Source organism: Cibotium barometz, chromosome 34 (genome assembly GCF_041138505.1).
Source record: "Cibotium barometz isolate CiBa-2024 chromosome 34, ASM4113850v1, whole genome shotgun sequence".
Lineage (NCBI taxonomy): Eukaryota > Viridiplantae > Streptophyta > Polypodiopsida > Cyatheales > Cibotiaceae > Cibotium > Cibotium barometz.
In genome coordinates, this window is record NC_141079.1 from 42357451 (window position 1) to 42380754 (window position 23304).

Consider the following 23304-nt stretch of genomic DNA (forward strand, 5'->3'; position numbering starts at 1 on the left):
ACATGCATATGTCCATCATATTTGAACCTAGGCAATCCATTGACTATGCCTCTTGTTTGCATGTTCTTTAATCTCTGTATATTGACATGTCCAATCCTCTTGTGCCACATATCAATATCCTGTACCACATTCCTGCTCTTTGAGAACATGGCTGATTTTAGCTCAGGAATTCCAGCATCCAGCTTAAACAATCTTCCTTCTTTCTTGCCTTTAGCAATCACTCTACATCCATGTTTGAAATCTTCAACGAAGCATCCATGCTCGTTGAAACAAACCTATAATCCCTGTTCCACCATTTGACCAATTGAGGCCAAACTTTTAGTGATCAAAGGCACATACAGCACATCTGACATAGACTTTGTCTGACCATTATGCATGACCAATGGTACACTTCCAACATGTGTAATGACATGCTGGGTATCATCACCTGTTTCCACATAGCCTTTTACATCCATAGGCTTCATGTGCTCAAACCATTCACCATGACATGTCATATGGTTTGATGCTCCTGAGTCCATATACCATGTATCATCATTCTCAGCATGTGTTGTCATAGAACCCACAACATGCTTCATGGCAAACAAATGATTTGCAGTTCCATCATTGCTACTTGATGCATAGTTACCACCATGTTGTGCATAGTTTCCACCATAATGACCACCACGTTGTGCTCTTCCCCCTCTCAAATCATTCTGTTTGCGGAAACAATCTCTCGCCATATGACCATATTTGCCACAATAATGGCATTCCACATCTTGCATAGAATTTTGTTGGCCTTGCCAACGTCCTCGACCACGGCGGGGGGTACCTCTGCCTCTTTGAGGGGTATATCCACGACCACCTCGAGCACCATATGAAGGCTGAAAATTCTGTTGTGGAGGCCTATCCTACCATCCACGACCATTACCACCACGTCCACGTGATGTGAATCTCCCCCTGCCTCTAAAGCCTCTCTGCGAGTAGAAAGCCTGATTTCTGCCATCATCATGGCTAGAAGATGCATCCAGAAATGAATCACTGAGCTTGATTTTCTCAACCAGCAAGAGGGAAACCAACTCATCGAAGTCGGGTAGACCTGTACTCCTCACTGAGATAGATGTATCAAAGGATTTGTATTCCTTGCCAAGACCACGCAAGGTAATATCCACCAAATCATCATCAGGCATGGGGACATTTATTGTGGCCAATGCATCTGCAAACTTCTTGATTTCTTGCACATAATCATGTATGCTCCTTTTATTCCTTTTCACATTGTGTATCTGCTGTCGCAAAACAATTGAGACTTGCGAGCACTCGTATCTGTATCAAACATCTTGACCAAAGTATCCCATGCATCTTTGGGATTCTCAGCATCCTGAATGTGTATGAGCATAGCATCAGAAATGCATATAGACAAATAATGCAGCACTTTGAATGCTCTCTCTGACCATTGCTTATGAGCAATAAGCTGCTGCTGTGTAGGTTGCCGAGGTAGCTCAGGCTCTGGCTCAGCACCTGTAATGAGATTCCAAAATCCTTTTCCTTTCAAGAAACTCTTTATCCTGTACTTCCATGCCTGGAAGTTCTTCCTATCCAGCTTCTCACCAACAATCTGAACTGGATTATCTGACATGTTGCTCAATGCACACACCTTCCGCACACTTCAAATCTGTAAATGAGCCTTCCTCAGCTCAACCACACTCCAATGAATGTTCCAGATACTCCAAGGTAGCCAACAAACTCCAAATTTGATGTAGAAAATCAACCTGTAATCATCCAAGATGAACTGACTCACTCAGTGCGGGATACCCTGAATTTACACGCCTTCCAAGGCTCCAAATCACAATGTAATGGTGCAATCAAGTATGGGCAACTTTTATTGACACCTAATGAACCTCAATGTTGAGTATCAACACCATCTGACATGTGTACATATCAATTTTTGAAAACCCCTTTCTCTGTTTTTGGAAAAACCAGAAAAACCAGTAATGATTTGGCTCTAATTTCTTCAATATTTCACCAAATTGAGAAACCAGGCATTCATTGGCTTAGCAATAGTGTCCATCAACTCCATGTAAGAGGAATTTGTCCAATTGTAAAACACCAAAGATTAATTGCTCAATTAAAATGCTCTGTTTCTCTGCAACCAGTGGACAGCCTGTTTTAATCAGCTCATTCCTAGCTCAATTAAGCATCATTGACCAAACAAATCACATAGCCCTCTTCTCCAAGGTGTAAAGCATCCAATTGCTAAGGAAGTTGTGGAATATATCAAGTACCCAATGAGAATTTAATCTCCTCGTAGTCAAAAAACCAGAAGATTACCCTGTTTTCACTGTCTGAGCTGCGCCGCCTGCAATTAGGGGATTTGGGAGTGATTATAATGTTGTTTGATGAGGTATTCAAGTCCACAACACTCCTAGGTACATGTGCAATTCACCAATGATTGGATTTTTGCCAAATACACACTCTAAATGCTTCCATTTTGGGCTTCTTTTTCACTGTTTTGTGAGAGCTCAAAAACCAGAGATTTTCCACTCAATTAAATGCATTCAAATTGCTCCAAAATTTGTTCAAGGCTTGCACATGGGTTGCTAATACATCCCTCTTTGTCAAATACATATGTCTTTTGCCAGAATCACTTGTATTTCTACCATACATCAATGCTTTCAAGCTTTAATGGAAAGCTTCAAAAAACAGAATTTTGCTTTGCTTTGATTTGCTTTGTTTTTGCCTGTATCACCTGCAATCCGCTCAAGGATGTTTAGAAGACCTTACTCGGTAGGCCAAGATTTCAGATCTGATAGTATTTAGCTTCACAGCTCCAATGGCAAGCTTCACAGCTTCTCTTCACAGCTTCTTCTTTTCCCTCTTCACTCACTCACTCATAAACCCTTAATAAACAGCACAAGGCTCTGATACCATGTTGAAAGAACGGTAGAGGAGGAGGAGGCACACACACAGGAGCAAACCCTAATGTATATTGCAAACCCTAACCATAGAGGGAAGCCATGTCCACTCTCACACAAAGCATAATGCACTAATCCATAATCCACACACCACACAATGAGTTGTGTCCACACTCTACTAACCCTAGCTAATGTCCACACACTATGACCAACTGGACACGCGGTCATTTATGTCTCACACATGTTCCTACCTAATCTGCCAGCACATAGCATAGCTGGCTCACACTGAATCACACTGACATCGAGCTTGAATCTCAACAGTCTTGTTCATATTTTTTTGAGTTATGTTCTCATTTTTCATAGGTTGTTAGACATGTACGATAGGCTTTTGTATTATATTGTCTTACATCTTGGTTATATCATATTGAAAGGTTTTTTAAATTTTAATTAGCAAAGAATATATAGTATATTTATGGAAATATTTTAGATGTATAAATGGTAAAAGTATTTTTTTTACACAACTTACAAGATTAGTGTATAAAATGTCATCTAAATCTTGTTCTTATATTATAACATGCAGATTTTCTAGTAAACCCCGTACAGCTTGCGAATATGAGCACATATATCTAGCATAAAATGGATTGCAACACCTCAAATCCACATGTGTCCAATGTGAGGCTTCTCTAATTGATATATCTACCTGTCCCTAATGACACGGGGAACATCCGCTCAGGTGCACAACACTAGAAAGAAAGAAATACCTAGACCCGAGTGGTAATTTTGTAAGAATTTATGTGGAAAATTAATGGAGTGCGAATGCAATTATTGTCATGTATGCAAATCAGGAGGTACCCACATATTAGGAACCATTTTTTGTAGTATTAAGAAATCATGCCAAAAAAGTGATTATCCAGTTGTAGTTGGTGCATCAAAATGACTAACACAATTGATAGATGTAACATACCCATTGTAAATAACAATGTACTTGCTTCAGAGTTGAAAAATATAACTTAGTTTGTCATTTTTACGATAAAAAAACTTCTATTTTTGGAAAATGAGCCATTTTTGCTTAGAAATTTGTAATTTTGAATCCAAATTTGGAATCTACGCGTAATTTTACGCTTAAAATAGTTTTTTCTGAACTAAAAACGGGTACCCGGAATGGGTTTAATTAAGCTTTTAAGCCTTTAATCTGCAAACTTCCGACCTAAAATAGTAACTATTCAGGCGTCTAATCAACGAACGGAACACGCCCCCATGGTCACGGGGCAAGGCCGGACATTTCCGTCAAAAAAAATTTTTGACCCCTCGGGACGACGGCGGGCGGCCGGCGTGGGCCCCACCACGGGCACCGCCCGTGAAAAAAACCGACAATCCACCCGGGACACCCAAGCGTGTACACGACCTAGACGCACCCTCTAGCACACCCCTACACGTACCCCCTCCTCCCAGAACCCTCTATCCACAGGTGTCGCGCTCTCTCTCTCTTGGGGACACCTCCACCCCCATGTGTCACACTTTCTCTCTCCTCGAGACACCTCCACCCCCAGGTGTCTCACGCCCACACTCTCTCCCGGACACCTACACCACCCAGGTGTCACCTTCCCGCACCCAGACGTCCACCCTCCAGCACCTATAAAAGGACCCTCCAAGCCCCCTTCTCCAGACAAGCCCCCAGCAAGCCCCTACGCGCAAGCCCTCTCCCAAGCTCTAGGACATGTCCTACACTCTTCTCCCCCCCCCGGTGTGAATAGACTTAAAGTGTGCTTCTCCTCTAACCCTTGCCTTACTCTTCCCTAGGCCTCCCTAGACGTACACTCTTCTCAAGAGCTCTCCAAGTTAAGGACACCCTCTCAATTCCCCCCCCTCATATGCGGCGACTTAAACTTAGGCTAAGAGGTCGTTCCTACCCATAAGCCCAACAAGCTTTTCCTACCCCAAAACGGACTCCGTTTTCGAATCCGTTTGAACCAGTAGAATTCTCTCTTTTCTCTCCACGCTCCCAACCTCTTATATTCACCTCGTTTTCTCTCTATCCTCTTAAAACTCTAGTGCTCCTATGGCGCCGAAACGCCGCTGAATTGAAGAACCACGTGCTGCCCAAGGAGGGAATGAAGCGAATCGCGTCCCTGCAATCGACTTCGCCCCGCTTGAAGCAAATAGGCACGAAAACGATAACCAGGTTGGTCATTTAACAAGTTTAAGTAAAATTCTCTCTTATGAAGCTTAATGCAAAGATTCGAAATAATAGGAAAGGAACCAAGGTTAAACCCCTAGTATAGATGGCCTAAAGCACCTTATGGTTACTCTTAAGTAAAGTTATAGGAAAATAATCTTGCTTTTGAATCATTGTCTTTCCAAAACGATGGTTTTTGTTAATGCGTGAATTCATTGAATAAAGGCTGTCTCTTTTTATTGGATATACTGCTGGTTTATTGCTAACATGCAGGTACAGCTTCTCCCCCCCTTAGCTAACTCCGTGCTTGCCTGTGTAGCCGGGCGGAGGATATAGCGAGGTCGGGAGTCGGCCCAGGGCAATCCCCTCCTATGCCACTGGGAATTGGTTTTCACCACCAGGGTGATGTATATATGCTGCCTAGTTCTGTGGGTCCAGGCTAGTGCGGTGACTTAACCCCCACCTCATGAGGAGATGTCCCCTCCGAAGAGCGAGAGGGTTTGGTACAAGCGTCAGTACCTGAGGGGGTGACAGGACGGCTTGGCCCTCATCGGCTGGCTGACGAGACGAGGGGAGACAGTCCGTGAGGTTTACCCAGCTGGTTGAGGCTGGAAGATCGAATTCTAGATCATCGGTGTGGTTGTGGTTGTGGTCGTGGTTGTGATTGGATTGTGGTTATGGTTATGGTTATGGTTTGGACATGGAAGTTTGGATTGGAATATCGGCCCGGTTCTAGGGTCTTTGTAAATATTTTTCACTGTAAGTATGTTTGTTGATTTCAATGTTGTGCTAAGGAAGATTTCTTTTAAGGAATCAAGTGTAATTAATTAACAAAGGAATTTGTTTTTAAGTGTTTCACAGTGTGGTAGGACTTAATTAGAAAATAATTGAACGGGTGAGTGTGTGGAAAGTGGGAGAATGGATGCCCTGACGGTACCATTCTAAGGATGGGTGGACCCGATCAGTCGGGTAGCTTTCTACTAGTCGTAACTTACGATACTTAGGGAATAGTAGAGTCACGAACAAGACTTGTTATAGGGGACCGAGCCAGCGGCCGTGCCTCATGAAATACGGGGGAAAAAGGCGTTGGCTTCCTTGAACCAAGTGTGGGTCTTGTTCCATCTCCACGCACATTCCATGCTGGGGATTAGAATTTCCTTTAGGATGACTATGGTTCCCCTGCAAGATAGAGTTAGGCCCGTCCGTTTGCTAGTAACCTCGTATTTCTACGAGATCGAGGTGTCATCAATCGGAAAATAACACGAGACTTAACCGCCTATCAAAAGGATTCCCCCGCCCTACGGGTCGGGGTCCTTACAATAGAGAAGAGTGACAAGGGAAAAAGACTTAAAGTTTCCTTTGCAAATGCTTATCCACTTTCACAAGTACCTCAACCTCCTCAGGCTTCTTCATGCCTGTTCTCTCAAAATGCTAGAGATGCAGTTGGTTGTAGAGTAAGAAGCTACAAATGTGAATGTATGTGGCCAGGATAAAAGAGAATGTAATAGAGGAATGTAGAGGAAATGGGTTGCTGTGACCTCTCCAGGCTGACTATCTGATTTCACGCTGAATTCTGTTGGAGATACGAAACGTCACCCATGCACAGAAGATGATGTATTCGACCATGGTATCACACCACTATCACCGTGATCGCCAGTGTTTACTCGCGTGCCAAGAGAAGAGAATCATCACTAACATTCTTCATGAACAAAGACAATGAATGTGACAAAACATGAATTGCAAAGACACCGAAAATTCTGCTTCTTCATCAATCCAAAACAAGGCTACATCATCATGAAGGAAAAACAAAAACAGAAACTGAAACTTCATCTACTACAAACTGCCAAAACACATGACAAAATACTGAATCTTGCGCTTCCTACAGAACACGCTGCATGATAACTAATCCGCCAAATACATAGATCGCCAAAAGGCTAAAAGGCCACAACTCTTCGGATCTCAATCCGGCTTTCACACTTGTCGTCCATTGTGCCTTCCAAAATGCCTTCTTTGCCTTGCCCCTAACAACATGGGTCTAACAAATGTTGTCCAGGTCGTCATGGATAATGTAAAAAATTATTGATCTGTAAGCATCCTCGAAGGTGTGAGAAGAGTTGTTAACTTTGAAAGCCAACCATTTTTCACCTCCCATGAAGCACAACACATCATAGAGGCCCACTTCTAGATCTAGCAAGGCAGCCTAGGAAGGCTTTTCCCAGGCACTCCTCTATTCATAGGGCTGCTTGCCATATTTCCTTCGCCTTGGTGGGGAGGCTTTTCCCAGGCACTCTTCCATTCGCAGGGCTGCCCGTCAAATTTCCCTATTGAGTAGAGCTTCATAATCCTGGATGAACTTGCATCATAAGGTGTGAAGCATCCATTCTTCAATGAGGATAAGGGGTGTTCGGGGTAGAGGGATACATGGAAAGTTGAACTGCAATTTTGGATTCTTCTCTAGATCCTACTCAAAAAGGTCCCATGCCCATCTACATTTGATTGGAAAGTAAAGTGGACTTATCATAAGATACCACATGGCATAGTAGTAAACCTTCCAATATTTGGCCTTCATCAGGTATACGAACATTGCCACATAGGTTGTTTGCCCATAATATCATGTGTGATCAAGGTGGCACTGGACTATGGTCACTTGTATCCTCCCTTACCCCACTTGTGATGAGATCTAGATCATTGCTAGGACTTTTGCTCCAGATAGAACTTGATGAGGTTAATTTCTAGGAAATCAGTGATCCTATTAGTGTCAGGGATAAGGTCTGGGCATTGTATTTTATCCAATATTTTTAGGGCATAGGATGTCTCTCTCATTGAGGGGATTACACCAGTTGATTAAATGGGCAGTCAAATGGTGGGTGTAGCTGATACTACTATTCTTCGACAGGGGCTTTGGGGATCTCACCCTCTTCCGAGACCTAGGTGGAAGAAATGGGTGGTCGTCTTACAAGGTTAAGGCCTTTGGGAGTCCATTGAGAAAGAGAGTTTGGTGGTGGAGAAGACAGCTTGGGAGAGGATGGGGTGACGTACAGAGTTAGAGACACAAGTGGGGATCACCAGGGAGGAGTGGTCGTGGTGGCAAAGTGAAGGTGAAGGAGAGGTGTAGCGGAGGTAGAGTGTTGGTTGAGGGGGAAATGCATCACTGAGTCTTTTACCTTGTCTTTGCCTATGGGGAGGGGCTTGAAGTTGGTGCGGAGGAAGAGGGACCGATCGAATGTTGAAGGGGCCTCTGGGAAGGCATGTTGCGACCCCTTTCTTCACCTACTAGGGGGCCTTCTTCGGAGAGGTCTTTGTTGATGGGACACATCATCATCTTCATTATAGTGGATGTCTATGGTATATCCTCCTCTTCATGTTTGACGTCAAGACTAGGCTTCATAGAGTGATAGAATTTGAGGGCCTCTCAAGACTCCTCATTTTCCTATGGGTATACACCACATGGATGGTGTCAAACATGTGGTGTTTTGTTGGTGGTGTGCATTAGCTCGCAAATTGCTTTCAGATGCGATGGTACAAAACAAGGATGCCAAGGGGGTATATACAATGCTTGCCTTAGTGACCAGGCAGAGATATGGTGATAGGCATCGTCGATGGCATGTGCATCCACCACTAGAGCATGCAGCTGCTTCTGCTGATGATGTCGGTGTAGCAGGGGTATGGACATAAATCTGGAGGGATACCCCCTCGTCTAGGTGGGGTCGGAGAAGTTAAGGATGTGGCACCAGGATTGTAGGTTGAGGCAAAGGATATGGTGAGGGAAGCGGAAGATGGTGGAGGGCTCGGTGAGAGAGATGGAGTTGTGGAGGAACAGAATGACGAGGGTGGTGTGGTAGGTGTAAGGGGCCCCCCATACCACCCTCACGATGTTATGCTAGAGTCTAACTCAATCTCCTATAACACAATATTTTTCTAGATGAGGAGATCCCCACCACTACCACTCTCTCCAGGTCCTTCCTCCAAGGGCCTGGAGAGAGTGGCAGTGGTGGGTATCTCCTTGCCAAGGAAAATGTTATGTTAGAGGAGGTTGAGTTGGAGGGTGTAGTGCTTGGAGAGGATTGGAGAGGATGGGGTGGAAAGAGTGGTGGTGGTGGGGATCTCCTCTTGTCGAGGAAAATTTTATGTTGTAGGAGGTGGAGTTGGAGTGTTAAAGCTAGAGGAGAGGCCAGAGGGGGGTTGGGGAGGGATGGCGAGGTTAGGGAGGTTGATGGTTGCATCATCAAGTAGCCAGTGATCTTCTTGGGGTAGGGTCTAGCCTTCAGCTCTAATATAAATGTTGCTCCAGCTGAGCGATGGTGGCGTTCTTGGCACATCAACAAGGGCTACAAAAGTCCTTATAGTGCTTGAACATTTGGTTGTGGACTTCATTCATGAGGTGGTGGTGGTTACAAGCCATGGTTTTAGCTCTTTGAAGGTTGAAAGTGGTGTGAGTGAGCTCCTCCTAGGTTTTTTCTCTTGTGATGCAGGCCCCTTTGACATCCACATGAAGGACCTCCAGTTCATGTTGTAGGCAGGCGATTTTGGAGTCAGCTTCAAGGGCTTGGACCTATAATTGGTCATTGAGGGCAATGGTTACACCCTTTTGGGTCTCCAGCTGGGCAATGCTTGTGTGTGCAAGGAGGAGGGCTTGTTGCGAGGAATCCCACCATCCGCTTTTTTAGACTCACCATTGTACTTTTGGTGGAATTTTGAGAATGGCACGTCTTCAATGAAGATCTACAGTGCATGGCATAATCACTTTCAAGGATCTGTTCGAGATCACCTTTTGGATATCTTTTACAAAGCCTTCCATCATAGCATCCAATATGTAAAGTCCCATTTTGACTTCTAATGGCTTCTACCACTAACAAACCATGGAGTTTCACTACTTATTCTAAGGACAAAATTGCATGATTAGGGAAGTTAGTATATTAAGCACATTGGCTAACACGTGGGGCAACTTCTTCAAGCCATATTTTTGTACTGCGCAATGTGCTTCATATAAACGATTATGCGAAATCTCCAAGCTTATAACTTATGTATGGAAGATAGTCAAACACTGAGCTTATGAGACTTGTGTAATGTTGGTGATGTACATTTAGGCTAGATAATTAGCCTAGACTAGCTTATTGGGCCCTCGGGGACATTAGTTGGACGGTCATTCATTGTACAAATCAGTATTGTATATAAGACATTTTACCTAATGAGAAAATCCCATTCTCCTAATTAAGCTTGAGTCTAATTTCTCTTGTGATTGAGTTGCATGTATGCTCTTGCTCTTGCGATTGAGTTTCTTTTATGCTTTTGCTCTTCTTCTTTGTTGCATGCATGCTTAGGGATTGTGTGGCAGAGTGATGGTATTGATGTATGCTTCCTTCTCTCTTTATCCTTCTCTTGTCTACTCTCTTATGCTTCCTTCTCTCTTTATCCTTCTCTTGTCTACTCTCTTATGCTCTCATTCATGGTGGCATAGAAGAGGTTGAGATTTCCATAGCTCTCTCTCTCTCTCTTTGCTCCCACCCATTTGCAAATCTCCTTCATGGTGTGACAACAAAGCAGGCAATTTTAAGGACCCTAGCTCTCCATAAGAGAGAGTTACTCTACCAAGAGTGGCTTGAGGTGCAAACTTGTATGGCCCTTGAATTCTCCTCTACTTCTCTCTAGCTTGCAAGGTTTGAGTGTTCTCTCCGTAAACATAGTCCGAGTGTAAACCAGATGAGTGTATTATATTATTAACAAGGTTTTAGTTTATAATTGAGAAAATTATAATGGATTTAATGATGAACATGTGAAGCTCTTTTTGTGTTTGTATACTCTCTTCTTCTCGTCACTCACGATTGATAATTACAAAATCTTCTTGTTGTTGTCAACACTTATAATGATGGGCATATGCAATTTTCTTTTGTGTTTGACCTCTCTTATTCTATCAATGGTTAGTAATATTCTCTTTGTGGTGATGGAATTGTTGGGAAGTCTATTTTGTGTTTGCATGGACGGATATTGAGTGATGGATATGTAAATGAAGAGAGAGAGAGAGAGAGAGAGAGAGAGAGAGAGAGAGAGAGAGAGAGAGAGAGAGAGAGAGAGAGAGGGTGAGTGAGAGCAAGGTGAAGAGAGAGATAGATAGATAGAGAGAGAGAGAGAGAGAGAGAGAGAGAGAGAGAGAGAGAGAGAGAGAGAGAGAGAGAGAGAGAGAGAGGGAGAGGGAGAGGGAGAGGGAGGGAGGGAGGAGGATAATGAGAGAGGTACATGGAAATAGACAAAGAGACCAGAGGGGGAAAAAGATAAATAAGAGGGAAAGAGAGAGAACAATGAGAGAGGTAGATGGAGACAAAGAGAATAGGAGGGGAAGAGAGAGATAGGGAGAGAGGAATAAGAGAGAGAAAGAGATCTAGAGATAGGACGAGAGAGAGAGAGAGAGAGAGAGAGAGAGAGAGAGAGAGAGAGAGAGAGAGAGAGAGAGAGAGAGAGAGAGAGAGAGAGAACAGGGGGGATAAGATAGGTGGAGAAAGAGTAGAGAGAATAATATAAGAGAGGGGGGGAGAGTAGAGTTGAATATAAGAGGAGAGAGAGAGAGAGAGAGAGAGAGAGAGAGAGAGAATCTTTGTAGAATGTATGTGATGAGGGAAGGAGCAATGTACAGGCCAAGATGGAGGGCCAGGATGGACTGGGAGGATGAGGGAAGGAGTGAGGAGGAGGAAAGAAGATTGAGAAGAAGTAGGGAGGTACAGGTATAAAGAGATAGTGGTTGTCAAAATAAGATCGCTCAAAAAATCTTGCTCCAAACACACACTTGATATTTATTGGTGGCTTTATATTTACTATTAGGAGCAAAAAGAAGTAGCCAACTATTTCTTTGTCAAGTACAGGTGGGGCTGAGTATATAGTCACTGCTCTACGACCACGACATGTGATGTAGCTTAGTTATAGAAGCTACTTGCAAATATGTGTGAGTCCATAGATAGAGCAGTTGTCATTTAGTGTGATAACATGAGAATCATATAGTTTGGTAGTGTATCATGCTATGACAAAGAACATTGAGGTACAGTATCATTCAAACTCTAGGAACTTTCCACCAATCAAACTTTCCTAAAATGCTAATTCCCACCAATCAAAATATTATACTCTCAAAGCATTCAAAGTAGCACTCATCTTTGTGCTCAACATACACACACTAGCTCTCTCTTGGAGCTTTAATTCAACACCCTCCCTTAAAGCAATAAGAGGAGCCTCACTTATTCCCTCCCAAAAGACTCATATAGTCTTCAATATTACATGAATCATCATGGGTAACCCAACACACACCAAATATGACTCTCTCTCAGTCAATGTATGCCTCACTATGGGCACTAGGCCAGGCTTGATTTTTGATGGGCTCCCTTGCCCTTAAAATTGACAAGTTTGGTGAAATATGACAAGTTTTTTATAACCAAAATGCTACAAAAAGGACATGACGCTCGTTAAAAAGCAACTATGATGGGCACCACAAGATGGGCTCAACATAGGTCATTAACAAAAAGTTTTCGGATCTATTTAAGGAGGTTGCTTCTCCTCAACGTCATCTGACATGAAGTTTGTTAAAGGCAAAAGCCTTCAACGTAATTCACAAGAACACATTGAAACAATTGCCATTGAAGCTTCATCTATTCATTGCGGTTGCATGAAAGAATGAGTGAGATACATTCACGATGGTGGTGGTTATCGAGCATGGGATGCAAAAAGGTATAAATGAAAAGACACATCGTAAGAGTGTGTTCACACATGTTATGATAGAAGTGTGTGTATACGGCTAACACTTGGCACACCCAGTGGGGACGGATCTTGAATCTGTGACTCAAACCCACATAACATGATAGGGTCGTGCCAAGGTTGTGCACATAACATGTACATGTGAAACCATGCTATATCATACAATATGAATGCATAGAACCATGAACTAATGAGAAGATCCATACTCCAAAGACATGGAGTGAAACATAAAAATCTACATGTCGCACCAACAATTGCACCATAGGCCAATAATAGCCTATCTCTAAGAAAACATATCGATGTAGATCCTCCAGCATCTAGAACATGAAACAATTGCCATTGAAGCTTCATCTATTCATTGCGGTTGCATGAAAGAATGAGTGAGATACATTCACGATGGTGGTGGTTATCGAGCATGGGATGCAAAAAGGTATAAATGAAAAGACACATCGTAAGAGTGTGTTCACACATGTTATGATAGAAGTGTGTGTATACGGCTAACACTTGGCACACCCAGTGGGGACGGATCTTGAATCTGTGACTCAAACCCACATAACATGATAGGGTCGTGCCAAGGTTGTGCACATAACATGTACATGTGAAACCATGCTATATCATACAATATGAATGCATAGAACCATGAACTAATGAGAAGATCCATACTCCAAAGACATGGAGTGAAACATAAAAATCTACATGTCGCACCAACAATTGCACCATAGGCCAATAATAGCCTATCTCTAAGAAAACATATCGATGTAGATCCTCCAGCATCTAGAACATGTGCCCAAGGTGGCACAACACCATGAAAATGTGCCGATGAGGCACATGGTGAAAGACCATCACCATAAACCATGCCAAATAAGATCTCAGCAGCCACATCAAGAACTCATGGAGGATGGTTAGATCATCCATCAAGGAAAACACCATGGAACTACCACGATCCACCATACTTGATAGAGAAACAAGAGTATGCTCCTCCAGTAGAACATTATCTAGAGCATCTTCAAAGGAATCTTTATCATCATAACTATGATCCACATAAGCATTAACATGAAGAACTATATGCTCATCACATGAATGTGAGCATAAATCCACACCAAGAACCAATGAAAATTTATCCATAGAAGTATCATCACCATCATGAAGAGAACCACAAGTCATCGCATCATCCATGCTCAATGCATGGACCATAAAAATAGGAGAAATCTGCTCCATCCTCCATGTGTGTGGCCAAGCACCATCAACATCAAAGAATATGAACAAATAGAACAATAGGTGAATGATATCCTCATGATAATAGCATAGGAAGATCCATGCTCTCTTACTGCCACACATCATCCATAAGCATATGCCATAATGTAAACCGTCATAAATATGAGAGCCCATGGCATGGATAGGCAAATCAGCCCCATCATGCCTCATAAAAGAATGGGATGAACCCTCCATCACATGGAAAAATCCATTAACATGGATCCCATCATGCATGGAAACACCATGAAAATTAGCATGAACCATAATAACATTGAAAGATCCCTGTCCCCTCCGTGCAACGAATTCAGGGGTGCTAGCAGCAGAAGTAGCACTTCTTGCATGGGGCAGGGTCCCTCACTCAGGGCCTCGCCCATGGATATCCGGACAAGAGACTAATCCCTTAGTTCTTCTACAACCGAACCCGGTAAAACTTCCCTCGCCCGGAAAGCACGGACGATTCCTCTAGGATAAATTTACTCTAATGTAGTTAGAGCCTTAATTAATTAAATTGATCTGACCAAACCCGTAAGTCCCATAATCAGATTAAGGAAAAAACTTACACTTGGATCATAGAGACCAATGCTTTTTTCCTCATTGAGAGAGACATAGCCGTTGATTCTTTTCCATAGAACCATTTTTATCCGAGATTTACTTCATCTATCGTACCATAATAGAATTGAGTCTCATTTTAGGAATCCATCAGTCCATCCCATCCAGCCCCATGGGTTATCCAACCGCCCAACCATTGTAGTGATGGGATCCATTTAAGAATTTGGTTAGGTTTTGTCGTGGGTACCAGGGAAAAGAGTTCCCAGGTCCCTTAGCCGGATATTCATGCGGACTTAAAACTAGTCACACCACTTACACACCTAATATGAAATTGCCCTTTTCACAGATTCAGGTGTCTTTAAAACAATCTTTTAATGAAACTATAGTATCACTGATCATAATCCTCCAAAATATCCGGTTGAATCCTAATTTCCAATTTTTCCTTCATAGGTGTACCTATGGCATCATTGGCAACAACTAGAATGCTCACCACTTGTCCACTCAGGGGCCTTTTCGATAGTTCCTAGCTCATAGTACTTGGTAATATATTCACTTAAAAAAATCAAAATGGAATCTCCATTGAAGATCAGCAAGATCAACCAACAGATCCATATGAAAGAGCCATGCACTGGTCAATCAACCAGATCCATGCCCGAATTCAGAAAATAACTCTTACTCCTTGTTCCAATATAAAAGAGCCATGCACTCATCTGTTGAGGACCAGTAAGGTTAATCAACCAGATCCATGCCCGAATTCAGAAAACAACTCTTACTCCTTGTTCCAATATCTTCCATGACACACGCATGGGTATCTTCGGTGACCTAGAGCCCAAGCACCGTATGGTCAGCACTCTCTAGGATCCTTCGCAGGTCACCTAGCGCTTCACTCATAGGCCGCTTCCTTGGTCCCTCATCCACCGTACTGGAAGCCCACCATTTAAATCGAACCAAGGCTGGTCAAGACCTTGCTGACCTTGCTACGCGAGGCCCTCCGTTGACTCTCCATCAGCAGGTGTTGCAACTTTATCACATAGGTCTCCACGACCTCATTCACAAGATGGTCAAAATGCTTCCCCAGCATTCTTGACATAAAACAGTCATTTAAAAATAAGTCATAAATATAGTTTCTATAACGAACTCTCGTCTTTCCACATTGTTCCACATCAATCCTCATTTATTTCATAAGTATTCCCATTCTCATCACATCATTTTCAATCTCATCACATCTTTCCTCATTTATCCACATCAAATTTCATCCACTCGCATTTACCCATATCCACATCTCATAACATCATATTCATTCACATCACATATCATCCATTCACATCTATCCCTATTTACTCATTCACTCACATCTCGATTCATATCACATCACATCTATTCACGTCCATCACATTCATTTACATCACATCCATCACATCACTTTCATTCATATCCATCACATTCATTCTCATAACCATCCCATCATATACATTCTATCCACATTATATCACATCATATCCCATTCATACACATCCATCCAATCGTTCACATGTACGACTACCCACATCTATCCATACATTCATATCTCACTTCACATCCATTCTTTCACATACATCTACATCCATTCTTTCACATACTCATCCACATCCATTCTTCACATGCACATTCACATTCATTCTTCACATACACATTCATATCCATTCTTCACATACACATCCATATCCATTCTTCACATCCATTCTTTACATACACATCGAGGGTATTTTTCTAATCTGGTCACTCCTTCCTTCCTCGAAAACTGACAAAAGAGTTTGGTCTAGGTCATAGTCCGATTCAATGTTTGCGTCGGATAAGATTTTTCTTGAACTATCTTTCTCGAAAAGGTTTGATAATTCAGTTACTATTTTACTGAATTTCTTTCTTTGAATATTCACTTAACTGATTTCTAAAATAGTTACGAATTCCAATGAGGAATAAATTAATCATTTATCTGAATATTTCGATCTCGATAGATTTCCTGGATTTTCTTTTTCCCAATTTGTGTGAATATAAAATGATAGAAATTCCTCTCTTAGAGTATTTATGAGTATTCATCAAATACTCATAGAATTTAAACAGAGAATTTAAGAGAATTTTAATTTTGATATAAAAATTCTTTATGCATCTATTTATGTTGAGAAAACGTGGTGCTCATGCTAGATCAAGTGTGTGGAGAGGAGAGACTCACAAAATACAAGAATAATATCTTGCTTATTAAGTTGCTTATACATACAACTAGGCCTTGCTCACATACAAAATACCTCATGGCTTCACCTTTAAATAGGTGAACAAGTGGACCTCAAGTCCATTCGCACTCACACCCTTCTCTCACCCTTCTACATAACCTTAGTCTCTTAATACCCCCCCTCAATACCAACTATGGAAGGATGGAATAGGTGGTATTGGACCATAGGATGCCTTTATAACATTAGGCGTACAAGGCTTGACCATTCTCACATAATGATCATAAGCAGGCTGCCACCCTTGCTTAAATGGTTTGCTTTTAGATGATCCTCCAACATGCTTTATGCTTCCTTGAATAATATATCTCCTCCATGAGTAATGAGGTAGATTTAAATGGGGAAGGGAAAGGGAGGGTCTTACCACTTGCCTTATGGATTGGTCAAGGGCAGTGTCTACTCCACAATTACAATAGCTTTTATGCATGTTGGTTAAATGATACCCTTTAGGGTTTGAAGTTACAAGCTTAATGAGTAATTGGTTGAGGTAAATACTCAAATAAATAAGGTTTATCATCTTTGGCTCAAGAAGGAGAGGGCATGGCTCATAATGTTGCCAATGCCTCTTACAAAAGTAATGCTAAAAGATGCTTCAAATCATGACAAACCAATAAGGTAGAGCATTTAGGGATTTTATGCTCAACCTTACAACTCATCTTATACGATGAAAATGCAGAATATGTAGCGGAATGACATGCCTTGGGCTTGGAAGGTGAGAACATATGGCTTATGGCATGCCTATTCCTCTTACAAACAAGGGCCTCAAGGGTAATACACAACAACATTGAAGATAAACACTTAGTGTACATGTGTTCAAGTTTAAAAACACTCAAAAATCTGAGTTTGATGATGAAAAAACCAGAATTCTTCAACCTCTTTAGCTTATGAGATGAAGACAATTGGTTCATGGTTACACCATTTCTTTTTGGAAGAAGCGGTTTGTCGTCGATGAAGACTTGAATGTGGTACTTATGGTGTGTGCCCGGCCTCCATGTTGATGAAGAAGAGCCTTCTTAATGTAAATAACCTCCTCCTTTGATGGTTAAGACCACCTTAGTGTTGAGCAACACTTTAGTTGATGATTAATATCACCATTAGTGTGTATAAAACACAATTAGTGCTAAAAAGCACATTTTTAGTGTCAAATGACACTTATTTTGGTGATTAACTCACCATTAGTGTTTAATAACACTATTAGTGTTTAAGAACACTTTTCCTTTGCTGGATTAATAGAGTAATTAGTGTTAAATAACATAATTAGTGCTTAAAAGCACACTTTAATCACTTTGAAAGCATAAAAATTGGTGTTCATGTTGAAGCTTGATGGGCATGAGGTTTATGGCTACCTCATATGAATGAGAACTCTTCAAAAACAAGAGAGGAACTCAGCAACTAAGCATTCACACCACCATTTTAGTGATTAAAGCAAGGGAGTGATGATTGAGCAAGAAAAACCCAAAAATGAAGCTTTAATGGAAGCTTGAAGGAGAAAGTGAACCCCCGCCTAGTTTTTCGTTGATCACAGACGCATGCGTGGATGAAATGCTCTCATATTTGAGCTGTAGACCCTCCACTCATTGAGCTATCAAAGCCCTAAGGAATCTCAGCCTATTATAGCCTACAGCTGGAGCATTTGTGTACGACCTGCGCAGGAGACAGAAATCGGCGCCGAGCTGCTGCAGACGAAATGCCGCGGCGTAGCGTAAAGATCTTCAAAAATTATCGGTACGAACTAAAGCGCCCAGGGCTGTTCTACAACTCCCTAGTTGAAATCACAGAGAAATATCCACTCTACAAGCTGCTGTAGCTCCTCAACCATGAGAAGGTTGAGCTCCACCAAAGGAAGATGAGGAAAAAATGGATATTTTTGACCTAATCTACACCACAAATGGTTCAAATCACCTAGGCTCTGATACCATGTTGAGAAAATGTGTTGCTCATGCTAGATCAAGTGTGTGGAGAGGAGAGACTCACAAAATACAAGAATAGTATCTTGCTTATTAAGTTGCTTATACATACAACTAGGCCTTGCTCACATACAAAATGCCTCATGGCTTCACCTTTAAATAGGTGAACAAGTGGACCTCAAGTCCATTCGCACTCACACCCTTCTACATAACCTTAGTCTCTTAATAATTTATGCATAAAAATCAACTTCAATGGGAATGACACTTTTATATATAAAAAATCCTTTTATGCATAAAATAAGATTTAATAGGAATAACACTTTTATAATAAAATAATTCCTTTATGCATCTTTCTATGCATAAAATCAAATTTAATGAGAATAACACTTTTGAAATAAAAATAATTCCTTTATGCATCTTTCTATGCATAAAATCAAATTTAATGAGAATAACACTTTTGAAATAAAAATAATTCCTTTATGCATCTTTCTATGCATAAAATCAAATTTAATGAGAATAACACTTTTGAAATAAAAATAATTTCTTTATGCATCTTTCTATGCATAAAATCAAATTTAATAATTAATATCAGTGATATCCATGCATATTCATAGGTGAATATGTATATGGAGTAATTAGAATATTTCTTTTAGATGTAAAAATGGTGGGAATTACTCTTTTGGAATAACATAAAAATAAATTTTCTTTTTCACAAAATTCTGGAAAATTTTGCCATAACCTCCTTTGTATGGCTGACCATTTCTCATTTTTATCATTCTTTAAGTAACTTAAATTAATCCAAATTAGATTTATAGAACTCTAATCTACATAATTTTCTAAATTCAAGAGAGTAAACAATGAGAAGAGTTTTATTAATCCCATAGTTAATCTTTCTAGGATTAAGAAAGGCTGGAATGTAAAGAAGAGAAGGGGGTGGCCTTTTCCTCAAAGGCATAGCATTTGAATTTAATTCAATCAACTGTAAAACATGAAAATCAAGAAAACCATAGATTTAAAATTAAACAAGTAAGAAAATTTACTTACATAGAGCTTGTAAGCTCTCCTTTGGCTTGAGGGATTGAGGGTTCTACTCTTGTTTGAAGCAAGAGTGGCCACTGGAGGATTAGGCCAAAAACAATTGAATTATTAAAAAAATCAATGTAGATGGCTCAAGGACAGGAGTGTAGAGTAACAGTGCATAAAACACCATTCAGCTTTTACAAATGGAGAGGCTTCTATTTATAGGAAAAAGTGAGCCTCTAACCAAGCAAACTGATTCTAGAATTTTCCAGATCACTTTGGTCAATTTTTGACCATTTTTGGGTCAGTTCAGCTTACTTTTTGGATCTAGTTTTCAAATAGGAGAGAGGAGAGATGAAACATCTCATTTAATTGATTAAATTGGGGGTAATAATGAGAAAAAAGGTGCCTCCTTCATGAGGGGAGATCCCCACTATGAGGTGTCAAATTTTAGTTTTTTAATTGTTTTCTTTGATCCTTAGTTGTAAGATTCCTCCCTAGCCTCTCAAGATATCCAACATCTTCCCTTATAATCAATCCCCTCTTCAGAAATATAAAAGATCTTATTTCTAACTGTTTTAACTTAGAGAGAGAAAATATTCTAGAGAGAGAATATTCAGATTTTCAATATTTTTAGATAGAAAAATTTCTCATATTATTAAAATAAATTTCCCTGAAACAAAAATTCAAAAAGAACTTTCCAATGTGCAATTAGAATAAATTGGAAATGGGTATAAAGGACCTTAGCCTAAGGGTCTAGATTTTCAGAAATTTTTGGATTATGGTCCAATTAAGGTTCCTGTGGGCCAATAGGATCAATCCATGTGTGGGGAGGAGGAGATAAATCCAATTTGTAAAAGAAGATACCCAAAAATGAGTAAATGCTCACATAAGATGAAGAGTTGACTATGTACAAGGTTTATTAGTAAGAAACTATGAGTAATATAAAAAATATGAGATATTTTGGGTATAATGATTCCATTTTGACACATATGCAAGGAAGGGGAGTCCCTTCAATGCTCATATAAGATGAAGAGTTGAATATGTACAAGGTTTATTAGTAAGAAACTATGAGTAATACAAAAAATATGAGATATTTTGAGTATAATGATTCTAATTTGACACATATGTAAGGAAGGGGAAGCCCTTTAATGAGGTGCCTACTTCACATGTGCAAATTGAGTTTTAAATCATCAAAAATTGAGATATTTCATCTCTCCTCTCTCCTAATTCAAGTCTAGTTCCAAAAAAGTTAGCTTAACTAACCTAAAAATGGTCAAAAATTGACCAAACTGATTTGAAAAATTCTAGAATCAGTTTGTTTGGTTAGGAGCTCAATTTTTCCTATAAATAGAAGCCTTCTCCTTGTTGAAAAATAATAGTGTTTTATACACTGTTACTCTACTCCACCCAAGCCAAGAACTATGAATTCATTAATAATTCACTAGTTTTTGACATTTTCCTCTTCCAAAGATTGGTTGGCCACTCTTGTTCAAACAAGAGTTGAACCCTCAAACCATCAAGCCAAAGGAAAACTTTCAAAGTCATTAGTAAGTTGGTGATTCTTCTTTTCACTTATTTTATGGTTTTTATAGCTTTAAATGGTTTTTATGCTTTATGTCTTCTCTAAAAATGTTGTGCTTCATTATAAAAGGCATTCCCCTCTTTTCTCTAACAAAACCAACCATTCTCTATCCTAGGTGAATGGTTAATTGATTAATGTTAAGTTTTTATAATGTTTGTTTCAATTAAGTGGAAAAATATTTACTTTAGGATAATTTCAATACTTTTGGTGCACTTTTAATTAGTTTTAAACTTAGAAATTTAAAAAATGGTCAGCCATACAAAGGAGGTTATGGCGAAATTTTTAGAAATTAGTGAAATAAAATTCATCTTTTAAAAGAGTAATCCTTATGGTTTCTATATTCTAAAGTATCATTTTCATGCATAGAAGATGCATTTTGATTATGTGTATAAAAGATAAATTTTTCTATCAAAAGTGTTACTCTTATCATTTTTATTGCATCAAAGTATGCATAAAAGATAAATTTTTCTATCAAAAGTGTTACTCTTATCATTTTTTTATTGCATAGAAGTATGCATAAAGGATAAATTTTTTTTTATATCAAAAGTGTTACTTTTATCATTTTTATTGCATAGAAGTATGCATAAAAGATAAATTTTTTTATATCGAAAGTGTTACTCTTATCATTTTTTATTGCATAGAAGTACGCATAAAGGATAAATTTTTTTATATCAAAAGTGTTACTTTTATCATTTTTTATTGCATAGAAGTATGCATAAAGGATAAATTTTTTTATTAAAAGTGTTACTCTTATTATTTTTATTGCATAGAAGTATGCATAAAAGATAAATTTTTCTATCAAAAGTGTTACTCTTATCATTTTTTATTGCATAGAAGTATGCATAAAGGATAAATTTTTTATATCAAAAGTGTTACTTTTATCATTTTTATTACATAGAAGTATGCATAAAAGATAAATTTTTTTATATCAAAAGTGTTACTTTTATCATATTTGATTTTCATGCATAGAGGTATGCATAAAAGATAAAATTTTATTATAAAAGTGTTACTTTTATCATAATTGAATTTCATGCATAGAGGTATTCATAAAAGATTATTATTTTATTATAAAAGTGTTACTTTTATCATATTTTAATTTCATGCATAGAGGTATGCATTTTAAAAAAATGATTATTTTATTATAAAAGTGTTACTTTTATCATATTTGAATTTCATGCATAGAGGTATGCATAAAAGATGATTATGTTATTGTAAAAGTGTTACTTTTATCATATTTGAATTTCATGCATAGAGGTATGCATAAAAAAATGATTATTTTATTGTAAAAGTGTTACTTTTATTATATTTGAATTTCATGCATAGAGGTATGCATAAAAGATATTTTTATACTAAAAGTGTGATTTTTATCATAAATGGATTTTATGCATCAATTAGATGCATAAGAGAAATTCTGTTATTCTAAAATTGTAATTCTTACTAAATTGAATTTATGCATAGGAAGATGCATAAAAGATTAAATTTTAATTCAAAAGTGTCATTCTCATTTAAAATGAATTTATGCATAGGAAGATTCATAAAAGATTGATTTTTATTTCGAAAGTGTTAGTCTCCTTAAATGGAATTTATGCATAAATAGATGCGTAAAGAAATCTTATATCAAATCTAAGAATTCTCTTGTATTCTATAAATAGATATGGGAAGTGATAGGATGTGATAAGAGGTGTATGAGATGTGATAAGATGTGATAAGATGCATATGAGATGAATTAGGATGTGATAAGATGAGTTAAGATGTGATAAGATGTGTATGGGATGAGATAAGAAGTGTATGTGATGGGTTAAGATGTATATGGGTTGTGATAGTGCGAGAATGGATGTGATGTAAAAGAATAGATGTGAAGGCGTATGTGGTTATATGAATAGGAATATAGAAATGTATGAATGAGGATGTGAAAATGGATGTATGCATG